This window comes from Eurosta solidaginis, chromosome 1 (genome assembly GCF_040869045.1).
Source record: "Eurosta solidaginis isolate ZX-2024a chromosome 1, ASM4086904v1, whole genome shotgun sequence".
Classification (NCBI taxonomy): Eukaryota; Metazoa; Arthropoda; class Insecta; order Diptera; family Tephritidae; genus Eurosta; species Eurosta solidaginis.
The window spans coordinates 338,877,398-338,898,139 of NC_090319.1; the positions used below are offsets into that span (position 1 = coordinate 338,877,398).

Genomic DNA, 20,742 nt, shown 5'->3' on the forward strand with positions numbered 1-20,742 from the left:
TAAAAAAAATCATTGCATTTTGCAAGACCTTTAACTTGTACTGTGTTAGATTAAAATTGATTGGCCTACAAAACTACATACTCAAAAAAATGCAGGAATTTCTACATAAATAAAAAGTTTGAGTTGATTGGTTTGCATAGTTGCAATTACAAAATTCATTCAAAGTTTTCTTATATTATCGAAAATAAATAAAGATTTTATCTCATGATTTTTGATAAAAATTGTCTTTGCTATTTTTGTGATCGCTGCTATATGTTTCACCTTCGAGCGGGTTTTGTCATTTGAGCCGTTGAGATCGAATATAATAGTTCATTTCATTTTGAGGGCCACCTTAATATACACACATATGTGTTCAAATATTGCCACCAAAAAAACTTCAATCTTATATAAGGCTTAGGCTCGCTCTCTTCAGTGGTTGGTTTGACAAACACTTCAAGTGTTTTTCCTGGCATGAGAAGCTTTTCAGCGGAAATGCGTCTGCCTCGCTTATGCTTCGAATCACCATAAAGTATATCCCGTCCCGGCTAATTGTAGGAAAAAACAGGGAGTAGTACGACGCATGTTGGAAGGAAAGTTGGTCCAAAACCTCTTTGAAGGTATATTGCGCCAAGTTATTATTAATACAGACGAATGTAGTAAAACCGAATGTAAATAGAAGTTTTTGGTGTCCGAAAAGATATCATTGTAAACTAATTTTTTTCTTGAAACTTAAACTGTGGAAATACTTTTAATGAGATGCTTGGATAAAAGAAGTTTGATTATGCTATTTATTTACTCATTTTTCTATTTTATACGAGGCGGCAGCCTAGTTTTTTGTAGCCGCATTCTTATTTACAAACCTTGTTTGGTTCGTCGGAGCCATTTTTTAGATAACATAATATATATATATGTATATATTAGGCCGGGTCGATTTGTGGGGAGGCAAAAAAATTGCTCTGTGAAAATCATATTCTAGGGATCAAAATAAGAAACTTTGCCGAAGGAACCATACCTCTAAAACGAATTCCGGTGTCCCCCAATTTGGGTCGAACTTTTGGGTAGGGGCAATTTTTGAAAAATCCCACTTTGACCCATTTAGAGTGCTCCAATCGAGCCCAAATGTATGACCGACCCCCACTAACTTTGGAGGCCCGACCCACCGATGCCAGTGGCACACCCCCTGGAACCCCCTGGGGGTTCACCATACAAACATTTCAAAAAATCGCCGGTTTTGCACTTTACATGAAAAAATCAGCGAAATGCCTATGTTTTTTATTTTTGGAGTTTATTTTTCTCTTTAGAAATTTATTTAGTCAGAACATATGTAAGTGAAAAAATGAATTTAACTTTGTAATAGAAAAGAAATTTAAAAAAAATATTAGAAATTAGCGTTTTTACAACCCTTTTAAAACCAAGGCATCACTGTGATGCATTTGCATGTCGTAAACATAGTTGTGTGGGTTTTTTATTCAACCGTTTTAAAAAATGAAGGTATCACTGTGACACAATTGCAGATCGCAAAATTGCTTGTGTTGTTTTTTTTAAGCCATCACAAGACACGGCAGGTAGAATTGAAATTACCATTTCATTCTTATTACCTCGTCTCGTAGACCATATATAACGCAACAGTTTTTGTGAATGCATTAAGTCGTTGTGAAGAACTCAAAGTGTGAAGTGCTAATTTCAGATAACAAAATATTTCAAAAAAATATAATAAGTGAAGTGACCATTCCAAATCAAAAAGTTTACAATGAATCCACCATCCTCTACACCGCAAGATGAAGCAACTACATCAACAACTATCGAAAACCCAATGAGTCATATACCCAAGCATGATGTTACTGTTTTTGGTGTGTCTACTGATTTAACTGATCTTAATTTACCAACCCATCTGGATATCTTGAAATATTATTTTTACTTAAGCGAACGTGCTAAAACAGAACAAAAAAAGTTTTCCCATAAATCATTCACTATTCAAGTACAAGATAAGTTGATTGGAATTTGGGAAAAACTTGGTATGGAAATAATGCTGAAAAAAAGTGTATTTAATAAATTGAATAAATTGCTTGACAAGTATCAAGAGCAAATCAAGAAAAGAAACAACGCCCAACAATTTACAGAGTATGTAAAATCTCTGGAAACAATTTTTTACATTGGAACATGTAAATGCCATTTGAAGGCAGCTCCATTTGCATGCGGCTGGGTTCCCGAACGCCTCAAAGAGTTCATGCACGATCAACATAATCAGAGAAGACTAACAATGGATGCATTTATGATGGAAACTGAAGAGCAAGGAGCAACGTCTATGTCATCAATGCCAACATACCAAGATCCCGATTCAACATACACACCGCCACCGGTCCAAGAAGATATGGATAGAAGCACAAGTTCACAATACACGGAGAGACACGATTGTTTTAACTTTGCCTTGGTATGTGACAGATTTGGTGTGCCTGACAGAGTAGCATCAGCATTGGGAACCGCTCTTTTGCAAGATTTTAAAATTAAAGATAAGCATGGGAAACCTCTCATCATGGATAAATCGAAAGTTCGCAGAGAAAAAGAGAAATGCAGACAAGAAGTGCTTCGCAAACGGTTAGATGATACCAATTTGTTAGCGTTTTCATTCGATGGCAGAAAAGATGATACTTTAACGATAGATAAAATTGATGAGAAGTATCATACTAGGATGGTAAAAAAACCTCATATTGTTATTTTGAGAGAACCCAATTCTGAATTGATTGGTTACGTAAGACTGGCACATGAAACCGCTGAATACAAAACAACAAAATTAAATGGTTTTTTCAACGATAAAAATATATCACTGGATACATTAATTGGAATAAGCACTGACGTTGAGCCAACAAACACTGGCCCACACGGTGGAATTATACGACGATTCGAATTGCTGTTAAAAAGACCATTGCATTGGTTCGTTTGCCTTCTACACTTCAACGAACTTCCGTTTCGGCATTTGTTTGAAGCTTTGGATAAATCAACCAACACTGGATCAAGATCGGCAACCGGAAAACTGAGCCGTCAAATCGAAACTTGTGAAACTCTTCCGGTAAGTTATTGCTATCACTCATTTATTATAATTGTCAACCATTTTTAATTATTTTATTATTATATATTTTCAGGTGGTGGACGGCTTCCAGAAAATTGAGTTGCAGAATATGCCCCCTGATACAGAAAAAATTGAATTTTCCATCGATTCGAAGTACTTATACGACATGGCCCATGCAATTTCTAGCGGCGTGGTTCCGGTGGATCTGGCTAACATCAAACCAGGGAAAATTGTACATTCTCGGTGGCTCACCAAGATTATTGCGATTATATGTGACAACGGAAAATCCAGATGCAAATTTAAGAATTCTGGTTGAATTTATAATTAAATGTTATGTGCCAATGTACTTCAATATCAAGTATTACAGCTCTGTCGTGTACGGCAGGGCATTATTTTTCAAGTTCATTGGTTGGTCACGATTTCTAGAACCTCGTTTACGCAAAATTGTCAATCAAGTAATTAAAGATAATTCATATTATGCGCATTCGGAAATTATCTTGTTATCAATGTTGTTTGATGATAGCAAAGAAATGCGCGACTGTGCCATGAAGAAAATTCTACGCTATCGAACCGATGTTGACGAGCCAATGGAACTTAGAGTTTATAAAAAACCAGATATAAACTTTAGTTGCACAAGTTATACGGAAATGATCAATTTGAATGATATAAATATCGTATTTGAACCACAATTCACGCGAAGCATTCCGTACGATACATTGAAGGAATATTTAAATCAAGATTATCCACCGTTTAATGATCCAAAAATTCCATCACACATGCAAGAAACGGAACGACATGTTCAATTGCTAGCTAGCGTTTCCAAACGGGTTATACCGGAAAATGTAGAGGTTGTTATGGCGACGACATTAGAGAAACGTGCGAAATTGCCCAGACTTGAAAGTAAAAAAGACTTCAAACAATAATTTTTTTTAGTTTCTTTTCTATAACTCACTTAAATTAATTTTTCCTTTTACATATATTCTGACTAAATAAATTTCTTAAGAGAAAAAATAGATATTATTATAAATAAATAATAAATATTATTGTAAATAAATAAATAAAAATAAAGAAAAAACATAGCCATTTAGCTGATATTTTCATGTAAAGTGCAAAACCGGCGATTTTTTGAAATGTTTGTATGGTGAACCCCCAGGGAGTTCCAGAGGGTGTGCCACTGGCATCGGTGGGCCAGGCCTCCACAGTTAGTGGGGGTCGGTCATACATTTGGACTCTATTGGAGCACTCTAAATGGGTCAAAAATGGGATTTTTCAAAATTTGCCCCTACCCAAAAGTTCGACCCAAATTGGGGGACACCAGAATTCGTTTTAGGGGTATGGTTCCTTCGGCAAAGTTTCTTATTTTGATTCCTAGAATACGATTTTCACAGAGCAATGAGCGATTTTTAAATCGACCCGCCCGAGTATATATGTATATATACACCAACTCTTCGATATAAAATTTTATAATTTTTTCCTGTTATCCAGTTTTAACATTCATTTAATGATTTTATACACTAAGAACTGATTCTTCGAGTTTGTTTTTTAAAAGTCTGCTGTTGTGACTTACGTCTCAGCTTTGAATCTACAATAGTTTGGTAACTGACTCAAATTTAAGCGTTTTGTGATGCAAATCCATCCAGTGCATCTGGAAGAGTTTATCATATAGGACTGATTTGGGTAATGGTTTTTGAAATTCACCAATTATAAAATTCTTTTGTTACTTACGTTTTGTTCTGAAATTACCAATTATAAAGTCAATTAACTTGAAGCTTGTACCACCTTTCTCATCAATTAGTACACTCTAATCAGTAAAACGTTTAAAAACGAAGTGTCCAAACAGTTTGAAAATTACATTGTGTTGAATGATTTTTAAGATTTAATACACTTGTTTGAAAAAGATTTTAAAAATTCTATGTTTGAAAATTATATATTTTCGAAAGGGGAAATTTAATGCTTTATCAACGGGAGCATTTTCGAATCTCAACATACAAATTTTATTACCTCTAGTTGAAAATTTTTATAAGCAACATCCTGTCTAAGACTGATAGCCGATACAATAAAAGGCTTACATAATGTTTTATTACAAAACATAAAATAAAACTTAGCAACCCCATATTAGAGTTTATAGACCATAAACAAAAAACTACAAAAAGTGTGTTAAATTAGTACTCTATATACTCTAGCCTGAAGAAAGAGTGGAAATGAGAAGCAAAAAGTTCTGATCATTATTTCTTAATGAAATTTTTAAAAGTTCTGCGAGTACCACTTATGCAATTTTTTGTTGGGTACATACGTTTGTTTAAAATTATTAATTTTTTAGAACATGATCTTAAAATTAGTAGATATTTATAGCTATAACTTATTTATGCAGTGCTTCGAAATTTTTGGCATTTTTGAATTAATGCGTAAATGCTTATACATACGTGGGAAATATTTTTAACTACCTTGACCTTGGGCATTATTTATATTATATACATCCAAATTTTAATAAAATATGCAGAATATATCTAATTTCGGTAAGAATAGTGATCGTAAGTATGCTGATGATGATAAACTTTTTAGGTCCTATGCGTTTATCGAAGAACGTCCCTTGCTTGAAGCGGATTTAAACTGCTTGGTTGCTTGATGCAACGCGAACTCAATGCAGCTGAACCTCATTAAATGTAAATTCATGTGCCTCTCTCAGAGATCTTTGCCAGCAGCTCTTATGTAATTAATAATTTTTGTCTTGTATCAGTAAATTATTTTGTTGACTTGGAAGTCACGATGGATGCTAAACTTAGTTTCAACCTTCATATTATGACTTACTGTCAATAAGGCTAGAGGTTTTATCATTGGTGAAACGATGGTCTAAAGAATTTAGTGATCCGTATGTAACCAATGCCCTTTTTACCACATTAGTTAGACGAGTACTAGAATACGGATCAATAGTCTGGAATCCATTATATCATGCAGATAGGCTTGAGTCAATACAGAAGCAATTTTTACTTTTCTCTTTAAGGAATTTTCAGTGGGACTCTGCGTATAATCTTCCACCTTATACTAGTCGATTAAAGCTTATCTATCTTCCAACTCTCGCAAGTCATAGAGAAATCACGATTTGATATAGTGGAGTCACTTACTATTACTACATTACTATAAAGAAAACTGTCCTATCCTCCGCCTATCAACAACTCGGCAAAAACATGCGCCTCTCGTGTCGGTTGGGCGGGCTTTGGAGGGTATTAATCCATTGGGTTTATTATTATAAGTATTTACTAAAATTTAGAGAAGAAATATATGAACTTCCCGCTAGAAAATGACACAACAGAGGAATTGGCGTAACTATTTCTATTAAGAGTGACAGCAATTCCAACATACGTTTCGGTCGCATTCCCACCCTTTCTGCCACTTCCATTTCCACTTTTTTTAATAAAATACGATATTCTAACATGGATTTTAACCGAGAGGTATTCTCAATAGAAATACAGCGCACGCTCGATAACGTGAACGCTCTAAAGCGTGAACAGCCCAAAACGTGAACAGGCATTTTTGTGCATTGACTACTTTAAAACGTGAACAAACCCAAAAAGCTCTATAACATGAACAATAAACGTTACAATTATTTGAATGTAGTTTACATTGATTTCAAGTAATTCTGAAATTGGGGAATCCCCTAATTATAAAATAGGCATTTTATTCGTAATCGCATGTAAGGAGTAAAATATTTCAGTCGCGGTTTTGGTTTTGCAAAGAGTATTTCGTCTTATGTTTTCTGGTGAAAAGGGGTTCTAAAAAACCCGTGTGCTTGACATTAAAACCAAAGGCTGAAATGCTCGACTTTTTAAGAAAACACTCATCTGTGACGATTTTAGCAAAGAAATATAATATTGCTAAATCAACAATTTGTAACATTAAAGCTAAAAAGCAAGTGATTTTAAAATGCGTAAACAACACGTATTGTGGACCTAGAAAAACAGAAGATACAAAAAAAAAGATGACTGATTTTTTTAAATAAAACCATCGTATGACTTAATTTTCAATTAATATGTAACGAAAACAAGAATAAAATGTGAATTTAAATGTGAAAAAATATATTTACTTAGTCTTTTTGGGCATTCCAAAACGTGAACACTTTTGTTAACGTGAACTGCCTTGGTTTGAATCAGTTCTCGTTATCGAGCGTGCGCTGTACTTATAAGAAAGGCACCTAGGGTTATATATCTGCTGCGACTAATTTGAGTAATGTTTTGTATATAGAAAAAAACGTTGTATTTTAAACTTCTTTTCTTAAATGCAATTAAGATGTTTTTGCAAAGATGGCACCTTTTTAAAATCTTTTAAATTAAAAACGGTGTGCAACTCAACATGAGAAGTTTTCAAATGAAAATATTTGTCAATTATAAATTTGCTTGTCGAGTAACTTTATAATTTTTGAGGCAAAGTTAAGTAAAGCCGATGTAGGTTCCGTACACTTAGGTTCTGTGCAGATTCACGGTTAAAAATTTTAGCTCAAACCCAATCTTATACCATTTATAGGTTCAGCAATTTAAAAAATTTGTGTAGACTAAATTGGAAGCCTTAAAATTTATTAAATTTATTCGGTTTCAATTTTAAACTTATTTCAACAAATCTTAAATCTCAAAACTATTTGAAAACAAAACCAAAAAAAGCTTACAAAATCCAATAGTAGAAACTTGTAGACACTTCTTGTTTAAGAAAAAACTTAAAAAATTTAAAAACAGAAACAGTAAGAACGAAAACGGCGACCTTCTAACCAATGTACAGAGAGTACTTAGATTATGGAGGGAGCACTTTTCTGCTCTCCTAAATGAAGACAGCGATGTCCCGCACAGAGATGATAACCTAATCCCGCAACTCGTGATGTCTATCATGCCCCCCTCCCCCATCCGATTATGACGAAATCAGAATAGCAATAACCAGATTAAAAAACGACAGGAGCTATTCAAATACGGTGGTGAGGAGCTGGTAAGACACATACATCAGCTTCTTTGCAAAATATGGTCGAACGAGTGCATGCCCGACGATTGGAATCTGAGGGTGTTATCTTCGCTGCGAAAAATGTTACCCTCATTTTGCACTCTTAAGTGCTAACTGTTCAAATAAGTTACCCGGCACCATTCAAAACGGCACTATTTGTAGGTAATAAAACCCCTTTTCTTATTCAGTGGAACATATTTTATGAAAAGAGAAAACAGACTCACGAGAGGGTTGAGAAAAACAAACAGGGTGGCACTATTTTCAGAAAATAAGTTGTTTTCCCATTCCACAAAAAGGAGATCACGCAAACTGCGCCAACTATAGCGGGATCAGCCTTCTTAATATCGCATATTAGGTCCTGTCAACTGTATTGTGCGAACGATTTTCACAAGGCACCAAGTCATGGAAAAAATGGCGAACACAGAATTGACACACATCACTTTTCGTCAATTTTAAATCCGCCTTCGACAGCACGAAAAGGAGATGCCTATATGCCGCTTTGTCTGAATTTGGTTTTCCCGCAAAACTTATAGGGCTATGCAAAATGATGCTGAGCAACACCATCTACTCAAATTAAATATTAATAAATTTGATTTTGTGTTAAAAAAAAAATATTCCTACTTTCAAATAATCTACTACGTTTTAATCATTTTTACTACAATTTTTGAAAAAATTACAAACAAAACAAATTCGCGTTTTAAACCACCTTAGTATACATTCAACATATAAAAAGACTATTAAAAAACTACTGGAAAGGTAATAAATCAGTTGCAAATACAAAGCAAATCAGCTTCATACAAAAGTTTCCTAACCATAGCTTAAAAAGTAATAAATTCAGCTGCATACGAGTAAAAGTTTGATTGTTCAAGAGAAGTTATGAGAAATCCTATATCATACAAGTTGGGCGTTTAATGTTTTCATATAAATTTGTTCAATCTTCAACCAACTGCCACGCCTATTACAATACCGTTAATTTGTAACTAAAACAAATAAAGTCATAAAATTAAAGCGTGTATGTAAGAAAGTACGTACAAATGTCGCAAAAACATAATTTATAGGTCAGCAAATTTACGAGCAACGATTTCGTTATGGTTGAGGAGAGTTTTTCAAATATCCAGTGTTGCAGATCGATTCATCGGTAGAGGGATGAAACAAATATTTCATAGACATGTATACACATTTGTGCGTATGTAATCAGTAGTAATATCTAAGATTATTGTTGTGTGGAAAGCATACAAAAAATAATTTAAAAAGTATCTACGGAACTATAAAAAATGAATCTTTTATTAAATTTTTTTGCCATTTTTTATTAGCGCCATCCATCCTTCACTTGTGGCCATTAAAGTCAAAGCTGACATAGTTTTATGGATGCCAAATTTTTAGCAGTCGAAAGTACTACGCGGTAAATGTAAGCATGACACTTTTGATTGCAATCGACCGTCAATCATTATAATATATGGTGTATATTGCGAATTTGAGTACATTAGGGTGTATCACTTAGAATGTAGAAAACGAGTTAACAATGCTCCCGCGGATGTTGAACCGTTACAAAAATATAGAGGATTTTAAAAAGTCAAGAAAACTTGGATCACCTAGTAAAACCAACTAAACGGGGCTTTTGGAATAACTTCTCAACTTGATAGGGGATTTTTATAAAAGAAGCGCATTTTGTTTAAGTCAAGAGAATAGCCATTGTATTCCTGTGAAAGGTGGATTCACACATAGATTTATAGTAGGGCCTGTCTAATTTATTTTTAAATTGAACTTTTATGTGGATCTAGTCGAAAAGTGCAACCATGTGCACAGAATTCTGAAAAAATTTAGCTTAGGGCGCTTTCAGAGAAGATAACATAAAACAACAAAAAGATAACTTTTGTTGATACGTTGCAATCATGTTTCCGTCAGTTGACTGATTGTAATTTTCTGTACGAGCCAACTGCCAAATAAAATAAATACTCTTAAATTTTACGAAAAGGACTTCTTAAATTGGTATGCACCTTTCACTATGAAATAAATGAATAACTGGCTGAGCTTCTCTTCCAATTCGCGCCACGCTGCTTTTAATTTTTCCTACAAATTGGCGGGACGGGACCTAAAAGTTTTACGCCGACTCCCAACGGAATCTCAAAGCCAGATGAATTTTCCCTAAAAAGCTTTTCATGGCAGAAATATACTCGGAGTGTGTGTCGAAATCACTGCCGAAGGGCGAACCCGCTCACAAAAACGTCTTTTTTCGAATTGACAAAACTTTTTTCTAAATTTTCGATGTTGCTTTCCTGGGCCTTGAACCCACGATCTTCGGTGCATTAGGCGGAACACGCTACCACCACACCACGACGGCTGCTATAATATTAAGAAGAAAAACTGGGTTCACAATCAATATATCAAAACGTCAAAGAACTGCCAAAATGTAATTTGACGCTAACTCCAAACCATTGAATGGATCAAAAATATTCAGCGATGCGTTCAGATAGTGATTACTCAATGGTTGATCAACGGCTGTCTTTGCGGAAAGCCACTGTTGGTCATTATAAAATGAGAAATATTTAGTAATCATGCTTTGGTGTCATATCCACCAATTTTTCCATTTTTCCACCTTTTTTACATATTTCACGAAGGCAAAATAAAGTGCAATGTCGATGTAGAATATCAACCAAACTCGTGCCCCTATCTCAACAAACTTTTGAGAAACGCTTTATTACAAGTTTTCTTTGAACAACGCCGTACTTCATAATCGTCTTGAAAAGCGCCCATTACTAGAATTTTTTGAACAACGCCCTATTTCAGAAATTGACTTAAAAAGCAATTTATTTAGAATATTTTATCAAGCAATCTATCCGAGCATAAATTAAATACACATTTAGCAGTGGTAGGGTGTTTGTGAAACAATTCAGAGTTAGAAAGTTCTTGAATCAAATTGTGTGGTGGGGAGTAAATTTCGGGTTGAGCCCATTTTTTGAGGTAAACAACTTCAATATCGGAGAAAAAACTTTGTGGAACTTTGACTATATGAACTGAAATATCTTTTCCACCAAGCTATGTATGTTCTAGCAAACGTGTTTACTTTATTAATTTCAAGAAAAAGTCTGAACAAGGCTCGTCTCTATTGCTTGCACCGGAGCATGCCCGCTCTCATTGCTGCCTAGCATCAATTTCAACCCTCTGCTACTACAGAACTCTACCACTAAATTATAATAACAAATTCTTAATGGAGTCCAAGTGTTTACTACTATCCTATGTTTTGGTCCATTGAACTAAATATAACTAAACCAGATGATTTCTATGCCAAGCTTTAACATTTTTAGGGCCATCTCGGTTTTATAAAAACATTTACCGTATCATAAATACATCTGTTGAATTCTCTGATCATTTATAATATGTACATATCTGCTTAAAATAGTTGTTTCAAGACTTCGTGATTTCAGGACCATACCATAGAGGTGGTCTCTCTGATATGAGCCCTTTGATTACATATCGAATATTCATAAATAAAAAAAAATTTGTGTTCGCGCACGTTAATGCAGTTAGTAACCATTAGCAGAAATGAGCTGTGAGATGCGTGTGAGGTCAAACGGCAACGGTTCGTCTGCATATGAGGAACGCATGTTCATATATTTTCATATGCTAAATTTATAGATATACCCTGTAGTCAAACAAAGTAGCTCTTAACTATCACACAATCCAATAAATGCATTAATACCAAGCCCAATAATAGGCTGGAGGTCAAGGAATTTTTGATTGAAATGCATATAGATATAGTCCGTTTTCCGAGACCAAATCACACCTAGGGTAATCATCACTTTAGCTGACATATTGCGTGAAACAAGGAAAAAGATTTTATGATGTTCGTATTGATGAGGTTTTCACTCTGATTCACGGGTTTTATTTTATAATTAAAAATAGATATAATAAAAGGATTGGACGACGTTGCTGGACGGTCAATAATTGTTTAGATATGGAGCGGTGAAATTATGCGGAAGTGGATCTACATGTGGCCACCGTGGTGTGATGGTAGCGTGCTCCGCCTATCACACCGTATGCCCTGGGTTCGCAGCTCGGGCAAAGCAACATCAAAATTTTAGAAATAAGGTTTTTCAATTAGAAGAAAATTTTTCTAAGCGGGGTCGCCCCTCGGCAGTGTTTGGCAAGCGCTCCGGGTAAATTTCTGCCATGAAAAGCTCTCAGTGAAAACTCATCTGCCTTGCAGATGCCGTTCGGAGTCGGCATAAAACATGTAGGTCCCGTCTGGCCAATTTGTAGGGAAAACCAAGAAAAGCACGACGCAAATTGGAAGAGAAGCTCGGCCTTAGATCTCTTCGGAGGTTATCGCGCCTTATATTTATTTATTTTAATATCAGAAGGTAAAGGTAGCGGAGTGCATTTTCTGACAAAGCACTGCCACATCTTCGTAGAGTGTTTTCCGGTAACAACAACAACCACAATAACATAAGACATGAGTAAAATGCAGCGGAAAATGCTGCTAACGCATCAATGCACTACGGATTAAGAGATATTTCTATTGATACCCGCCTTTATCAAAAAAGGAGGAGGACACCATTTTGTCCTCTAGTGTAAGAAATACATTGCTGTTTTCAACTGGCCTAATTTAGTTTAAAATAAGAAAAATCGTCTAGGCAATTACTCCAGTTAAATGATGATGATGATAAGAGCTATGAAAAAAGGAGAGAAGAACGTGGTACGTTCTCATTTTTTAAATGGGTAAATAGTGCCTTCTGAAAAGCGATCATTCTTATGTTGAACGGGTAAACATTACGACAAAAGATGTTGCGAAAACATTCCCTTGAAATCGAAGTGTATTTACCGGAATAACTCAGATAACACCCGAACAAGGGCTCTTACGACAAAAAAACTGCTCTCGCTCTTAGACAAAAGAAAAAAAGAAACCGCGAAAAAATGTTACAAATGCATAGCGGCATGAAAATTCCTTTGTAAGCTGGCATATTTTTTCGCTCAAATTAAACATTTCCCTGCTGGGTACATCCAGTTTTGCCCGCATGTATGACATTCACGTTTATTGCAACATCTCAATTGCATTCTGACAATTGCAAAGTGTAATTTTACAACGCAACAATTTCGGTGTTTAACTGCAACCGCAATCGCAATCGTATTCACCAATCAACGATGAACCAACCACAATGGGAGCACATCCATCCATATGGATCACGTGTGTAGGTATGTGCGCCTTGAACTTTGCCACAATTTGTTTTTGCATAATTTTGCCACAGATTTTGTTGCTTTCGCTTGTTTGAACATTTTTTGTTGCACGATTTACTGATTACGTGCGATTACGGATATATTTCAATTTGTTGTTGTTATTCGTATTTTGTTGATGCATCATATCAATAAAAAATATTCCCACAATATTTCTTGACTCGCTTGGAAAATTGCAACAAAATAATGATCAACTTAAATCGTTTTGTTATCATTATTATCAATATCATTATTATCTTTGCAATTTTCTTCATGTTCATCATGATCTTTTGTGCCTTCAATTGCTTTTTGTTGAATTTTTTTTGCAAGTTGATTGTAGCTATTTCGTGGAACGTGGATTTGTTGGTTGGAACGTGTGGCAAGGTTCTAACTTAATGAAGGCCACTTTTAGAAGAGGGTAATTTCTATAATTTTTTTTTTTCAATCCCGGCTGTATTACTGTCAATTGTAGTCGCACGCAATGAAAATTCCTAGTAAATTGTGTTCACTTGAATTCGTGATAAATTTTTTGGTGAATTAAGATACTTTATTTAAGTTGTGGAAATTGCTCATCATCATAGTGTATGCGAAACGCTGGGCCTCACTTAGCTGAATAACAAAATTCACTTTTTCTTGGGTTCAATCGTTCCAGTGTATGCGAACGCTGGGCCTCACTTAGCTGAATAAAAAAATTCACTTTTTCCTGGGTTCAATCGTTCCAGGATGAGTTTCACCTGATGAATTAAAGTGACCTCTTCTTAAGAGCTGCTTGAAATTTATAACCTTTGGTTAGGGCTCGCCTATCTTACTATAGTTTTCAATGTGGATCTCGCTTCACCGTGCTTATGAATGTTTTTTTGCGGCTCCAACATTTTAAAGAAAGTGTTCGGGTATTCCCTTTCCCGCTAACACATACTGTCCTTTAAAATAGAGCCCATCATGAAATTAATAGCGTAATAGAGATCAGGGATGCATCGTCAATGATCATCTTGACTTTCTATAGCCCCCAATAGCAGCACTGTGGCTCCGTTTGACACCCAACAACAACTAACCTGTTGCTGTTGTAAAAGAAACTCACTTTGAATTGGCTTGGCCTACATTAAAATCAAACCGTACAACAATCGGTAAACATTCAAAATTGGGATACTGGCTTATCTGGACCCAGAATATATTGGTATTGAAAATGGATGAAATCGAACGATATCCTTTGGTAAAATTTTTAATTTTGAAGTAGAAAATTTGAGTTTTTAAGCCGTTCACGGAGGTCTTCCTGGCTATTATATATACTTACTTACTTAATTGGCGCTTAACCGTTCAAACGATTATGGCTGTCCAACAAAGCGCGCCAGTCGCTGCTTCGCTCTGCAAACTGGCGCTAATTGGTCACACCAAAGGAAATTAAATCGTTTTCCACCTGGTCATTTCAGCGTTGTGCGGCCTCCCTCTTGTAATTGTTGTTGTAGCGATAAGGTTACTACCCGAAGGCTTCGGGGAGTGTTATCGATGTGATGGTCCTTTGCCGGATACATATCCGGTACGCTCCGGTAACACAGCACCCGCTAACCCGACCATCTCGGGAACGATTTATATGGCCACATGAAATCTTCAGGCCATCTCTCCCTCCCCACCCCAAGTTCCATGAGGAGCTTGGAGTCCCCAGAGCCTCGTCTGTTAGTGAAACGGGATTCGCCGCTCGAAGGTGAGGTTGACAATTGGGTTGGAGAAGCTATATATTGCGCTACACAACCCCTTGAATCCCGGCCGCCCTCTTCCTTTGCTTCCATAGGCGGGCTCCTATAAAAAATACTTTCTTAGCCGGAACGTCATCTTTTATTTGCATAATATGGCCTAGCCAGCGTAGCCGCTGCGTTTTAATTCGTTGGACTATGTTGAAGTTTGCGTAAAGCTCGTACAACTCAAACCTTCTTCGGTACTCGCCGTTGCCAACGCATAAAGGTCCGTAAATCTTTCGATGAACACTCCCAGAGCTGATTCATCTTATGTTGTCATGGTCCATGCTTCTGCACCACATAGCAGGATGGGTACATTAAGTGACTTGTAGAGCCTGATTTTCATTTCCAATTGCCTACCTAGTCTAGAGTAGCATTTGTTGGCAAAGGTGACTCTTCGCTGGATTTCAGAGCTGATGTTGTTGTTTGTGTTAATGCTGGCTCCCAACAGAGCCATTAGACAAATTAAAGCTACGGAACTTGAACATCCGATCAATAGATATAATGCTTTAGAATAATGTCTGTTAGACCATTAATGGATTTGCAAGTTAGCTCCAGCAAATTTGAAAAAATAATATTATAGCCATTACATAACCAAGTAATGAAGGACTGAAGCCATGTGAGTGATAGTAGTATTTAATAAAATAAGGTTGTAAGTCTAACTTTTTAGCCTCTCTGGCTTCTAAAAGTCATCTCAATGTCTCCCTTTGCTTGGTCCCTGGGCACAGCGGCATTGAAGGGAATGAACTCGCGGATGAGATGGCGAGGAAAGGATCCGACTTAGACATAAGTGAGGTGGACAGCTCCGTTCGACAGCCGCTGAGTTATCTTCTAGGGGGAATCGACGGATATGAGAACAGGGCAACGGATTTGCTATGGACCAATAGGGTTGACTGCGAAGTCTCAAGGTCCTTAAGGCCATGCTTGAATAGGAAGGGCACCAGCTTCCTTCTCAAACTGAACAAATCTGCGGTGATGGTACTTACGGGTGTCATCACAGGTCTTCGTGCTATCGCATCAATGCTCCGACGGTGGCGAATACCAACAAGCTCCCTCTACAGAAGCTGTCAGGATGAGGAGGAAGAGGAGTCGATCTACCACTTTCTCTGCCGATACCCGGCGCTTCAAAGAAGAAGGCTCAGATTTCTGGGCTCACGCTTCTTCGACAGCCTGGCAGAGGTTGGGAAGGTGGACGTCTCGCTTCTTCTTGGGTTAATCAGGGAAAGCAAGTGGTTCGTTGAGGACCGCTAGGAAGTAATGGGGCTAAACAAATTTGCCGCCACCCTGTACTTACTGAGGGCACTCACAATGGACAAAAATGTCTCCGAGTGGAAGGGTTGGATATCACCCACGCACGCCCTCTTAACCTAACCTAACCTAAGTCTAACTTAGCTGCAACAAGGGGCAACCTTTTGAAGTTATCCCTTATATGGCTACTATACAACGAAGGTGTGTCCAAAATTTAGAAGAGAAAGCTTTCTGTGACATTTGAATTTAACAGAAATCTAATTAAATTGTGGTTTGCCGTTAGTACAACAAATTTCCATTAAACTATACCTACATCCCTACATGAAACTCTGCCAACTGACAATACTTCAAATGCGAAGGCCCCTAAAATACGATCAGCACGTGTACACCTGTCTCTTGGCTTGTTTTGTGTGACTTATTTGCATGCAACTAATTTACCGAAAAAATATTCATAAACAACCAAAAACATATATATTCGTACATGTACCGTTTTATTGACTACAAAAATTATTTATTCAACATTTTTAAAATCCTGCAAGAGGAAATGGTACTCGCTGTAGTAGTTTGACGTGTTGTATGCGACCGTGTCGTGTCCAAAATTGTGGTTAATAACAACGGTCTCGTCTTAAATAAGTCGAACTCTATTCACTCAACCTACGTACAATGTACGTACCGTGACGCTTTTCACTTACGGCTGCATGTGAAAAATCCGATGGGAAACAGTTGTGGCACATTATACAATTTCAGGTCACATACAAAAATAATATATTTGGCAAACATACCCATCAAAAAATGTGCAGCTCAGGTAAAGTTTACAATATTAGGCCTGTCATATGTAAGGAATGTAGTTCTATGTCATATTTTTTATACCACAGCCAATTTTTCTGCACTGCCGCCATCATCGAAATTATAACTTTATTTGTAAAGCTTTTATAAGGCGGTTAATGCCATGTAAAAAAGACTTAATAAGGTTCTATCGTAGAACAGTCTTTCTGAAAGACTTTCATGCTATTAAAACCAATACCTTCTTATAAGGAACTCCGGTGATCATAATGGACTTATTATAAGGCTTATAATAAAATTATTCATGCATTAAAACTAACTCGCCCTTATTATTTTACTCAATTTGAACGTACATATATCCAATGCGAAAGCTGGCAAATCACATACAGCAGCGTATATTATAAAAGCAGTGTAGAGAGGGAGATATGAAAAAACTAAGTTTAAGCGAAATGTGTATAATTAAAGTTTAAAATGTTTATACTGTTCGCTGACGCATCAAATACGAATGTAATTGACATAAGCAGATTTTTTATATGCATGACCATTAGGCCGGGTCGATTTGTGGGGAGGCAAAAAAATCGCCCATTGCTCTGTGAAAATCATATTCTAGAGATCAAAATAAGAAACGTTGCCGAAGGAATCATACCTCTAAAACGAATTCTGATGTCACCCCCCCCCCCCCCCCCTTTGGATCGTAAGGGCAAATTTTGAAAAATCCCACTTTGAAATGCCTATGTTTTTTCTTTTTGGAGTTTATTTTTCTCTTTAGAAATTTATTTAGTCAGAACATATGTAAATGAAAAAATGAATTTAACTTAGTAATATAAAAGAAATTAACAAAAATTATTAGAAATTAGCGTTTTTACAACCCCCTTTTAAAACCAAGGCATCACTGTGATGCATTTGCATGTCGTAAACATAGTTGTGTGGGTTTTTTATTCAACCGTTTTAAAAAATGAAGGTATCACTGTGACATAATTGCAGATCGTAAAATTGCTTGTGTTGTTTTTTTAAGCCACCACAAGACACAGCAGGTAGAATTGAAATTGCCCCTACCCAAAAGTTCGACCCAAAGTGGGGGGGGGGGGGGGGACATCAGAATTCGTTTTAGAGGTATGGTTCCTTCGGCAAAGTTTCTTATTTTGATCCCTAGAATACGATTTTCACAGAGCAATGAGCGATTTTTAAATCGACCCGCCCTAATGACCACCGATCGATAAAATGGAAAAAAGTTACATATGAGCGAAAGTTACAGTTAATAAAAATAGCTCTCAAAAGCAATTTATCGAGAATTCACGAATATTATTAGAAAATTATCTTAAGAAAACGAAAGATTTCATTAATATTTAGTTGTATGACCCTTACTTTGAAGAACGGCGGCATATCTCGCGTCATCCAGTCTATTAAGCATCTGCTTCGATCCAATGGAATAATTGAAGATGCTGAGTGCACTACTTCCCATAACGTAGTTGCATTACTCGTCTCTTAAAAAAAAAAAACACTTTTCTTTATAGCCCTTCACAAGTTTTCGGCCGAGTTCAGGTTCAAATGTTCGGCTGGGCGCGCCATTAAATATGTTTTATTGTTCCGGAAAAGATTTTTTTTTCCTACTTGCCAGTGTATTTGGAGTCATTATCTTGTTTAAACACCCATCTCAGCTGCATTTTTTCTCTACCGTATTAAAGCAAAGCATCTGGTAGGATTTCAGCGTATATGTGTTTATTCGTGATACCATTAATCTTATATATAGGCCTACTGCATACTTAAAAGTGGTTAATTCGCAGATTTTGGTGACCGCATTCATGCCGACATTATGTTCCAAAGAGTACAACTTTGCTTTTAGCCGTCGACAATATATTACGCTAGTCTAAAAGTGGCTTGCTTATATGCTTAGTAGCAAAATTTATCAATATTACTAGTATAATAACAGCCTTCAAATGTTCACTACACTTACGGATTAAGTTCTTCCTTAATTTTTTGAGAGCTAAAATTTGTCTGGGTTTTGTTTTAGTTCCAATTTTCAATCAGTTTTATCATCGGTAAAACGATTCGGTGCGCGAGTTTCAGAGCGATCATTGAATTTTAAAGCGATTTCGGTCATTTTAGGCGAGCATCCGATAGTACTTAGAAGCTCAATTTAAGTTTTGCTGTCTTTTCTAATTCCATTGACTTATTTTCATGGAGCAGTGCTTTAATCGTTCAATTATTTTGCAATCATGAGGCTTTAATTTATTGATCACAATTATTGTATAGCTATAAAACCCATTTTTTAGCCAAATGCATATATCTGGCGTGAGAACCAATGGGAGAAAAAAGGAAATTCAACCAATTTACAAAAGCCATGCCGAATATTTGAAGCCATGATAACATCGCTGAAAATTGGATACGCACTCATTTACTACACCTCGCCTTATGCAGTATTTGGTACTGCTATTAATATGAACGCTGCTGTAAATTTTTTCAAATCTGAAAGAAATTTCTTTCGAATCCAGTTACATAATGACAATCCAGCCTTACTTTACAATAGCTTATAGGATTTTTTGCTGTGTAAACAATACGCACATACAATTGTTATGGTATTTACGTCCAACTGTAAGTTAAGCCCTGTATATCGGTGACCACTAACTTTTCTTTAAAAATAAATGAAATAAATAAAGCACAAATAAATTCGAAAATTTGAATGGGACATATCTGTGTTTATATACCACTTAAATAAGCGTTGAAGTGGTTACAATCTAGCCGCGATAGCGTGCGAGCAGTTCCGTTCTTATAATTACAAAATTTAGTCAAAGTTTAATACATATTTACTACCAATGCCGTTTAGCATATATGAAAATTTCAGTACAGGTGCATATTCGAGGTTTGCAAAAATATTTACCTACTGTTTTAGATACGAGAGGGGATACACAGCTAGTAGACGTAAGTACATTCGTACCCTCATATGTGAGCATGTACGAGTAGAAGGCATCCGAGGATAGATTTTATACCAAAGATGCTCAAAAAATTAGGGCAACGGAATCATCCCACATCAACGTCCATCAATATTAGAAAAATTACTTTCTCGAAGGGTCGTGGTGTTACCAGAAGTTTGTTTTAACGACCAAACTGAAAAACCATATCAAAAACCAGGACCTATGTTATAAAATAACTCCGTCCTCTTGGCAAATACTAGAAGCTTCCTAGGACTTAAGCCACTTGCTGCTTCTAGATCTGACAGCTGTATCACTCCTAATAACGCACTTCCTACATCTGCTATCACTAACCAAGCCTAATTTAAGGCATGTGACGCCAGAAGGCAGTGTCCAGTCAGAATACCCGTCATGAGTATACAGTCCTCTCTTTTTAATGATATAAGCAACTTTGTTAGTCTAAGGTTGTAGGACCTACACATAATCTTCGACACTTTACAGCCCCGCGCTTCAACCCACGCATTTCCCGGTCGATCATGTGCACCTCTCGCCTTCGCTTAATCTCGTCCAGTCTAATTGGGACGTCTAGGGAGCAAGCTTCAAGGGATGCGCCCTTTTTAGCTAGTTCGTCCACTTTTTCATTCCCATTTATTCCCATATGCCGTGGGACCCAATATAGATGTATGATGTCCGACAAGCCATCCTCATACAGGCCACTTTGTATTTTGGATTCGCTAGGAAAAATTCTACAGCGTATTATTGGTGAGTGTATACAGAAGATCCTGGAAAGTTCAGTTAGCTAGATGAATAATCAGTTTGGATTTCGAAAACCATT

The 20,742-nt window shown here is 36.4% G+C and overlaps 1 protein-coding gene across 3 annotated transcripts in view; it reads left to right on the forward strand.

Annotated features, from left to right (window-relative positions):
• CASK (peripheral plasma membrane protein CASK) overlaps positions 1-20,742 on the forward strand; it is a 471,051-nt gene that overhangs the window by 21,487 nt on the left and 428,822 nt on the right. The gene's annotated exons all lie outside the window — the stretch shown is intronic.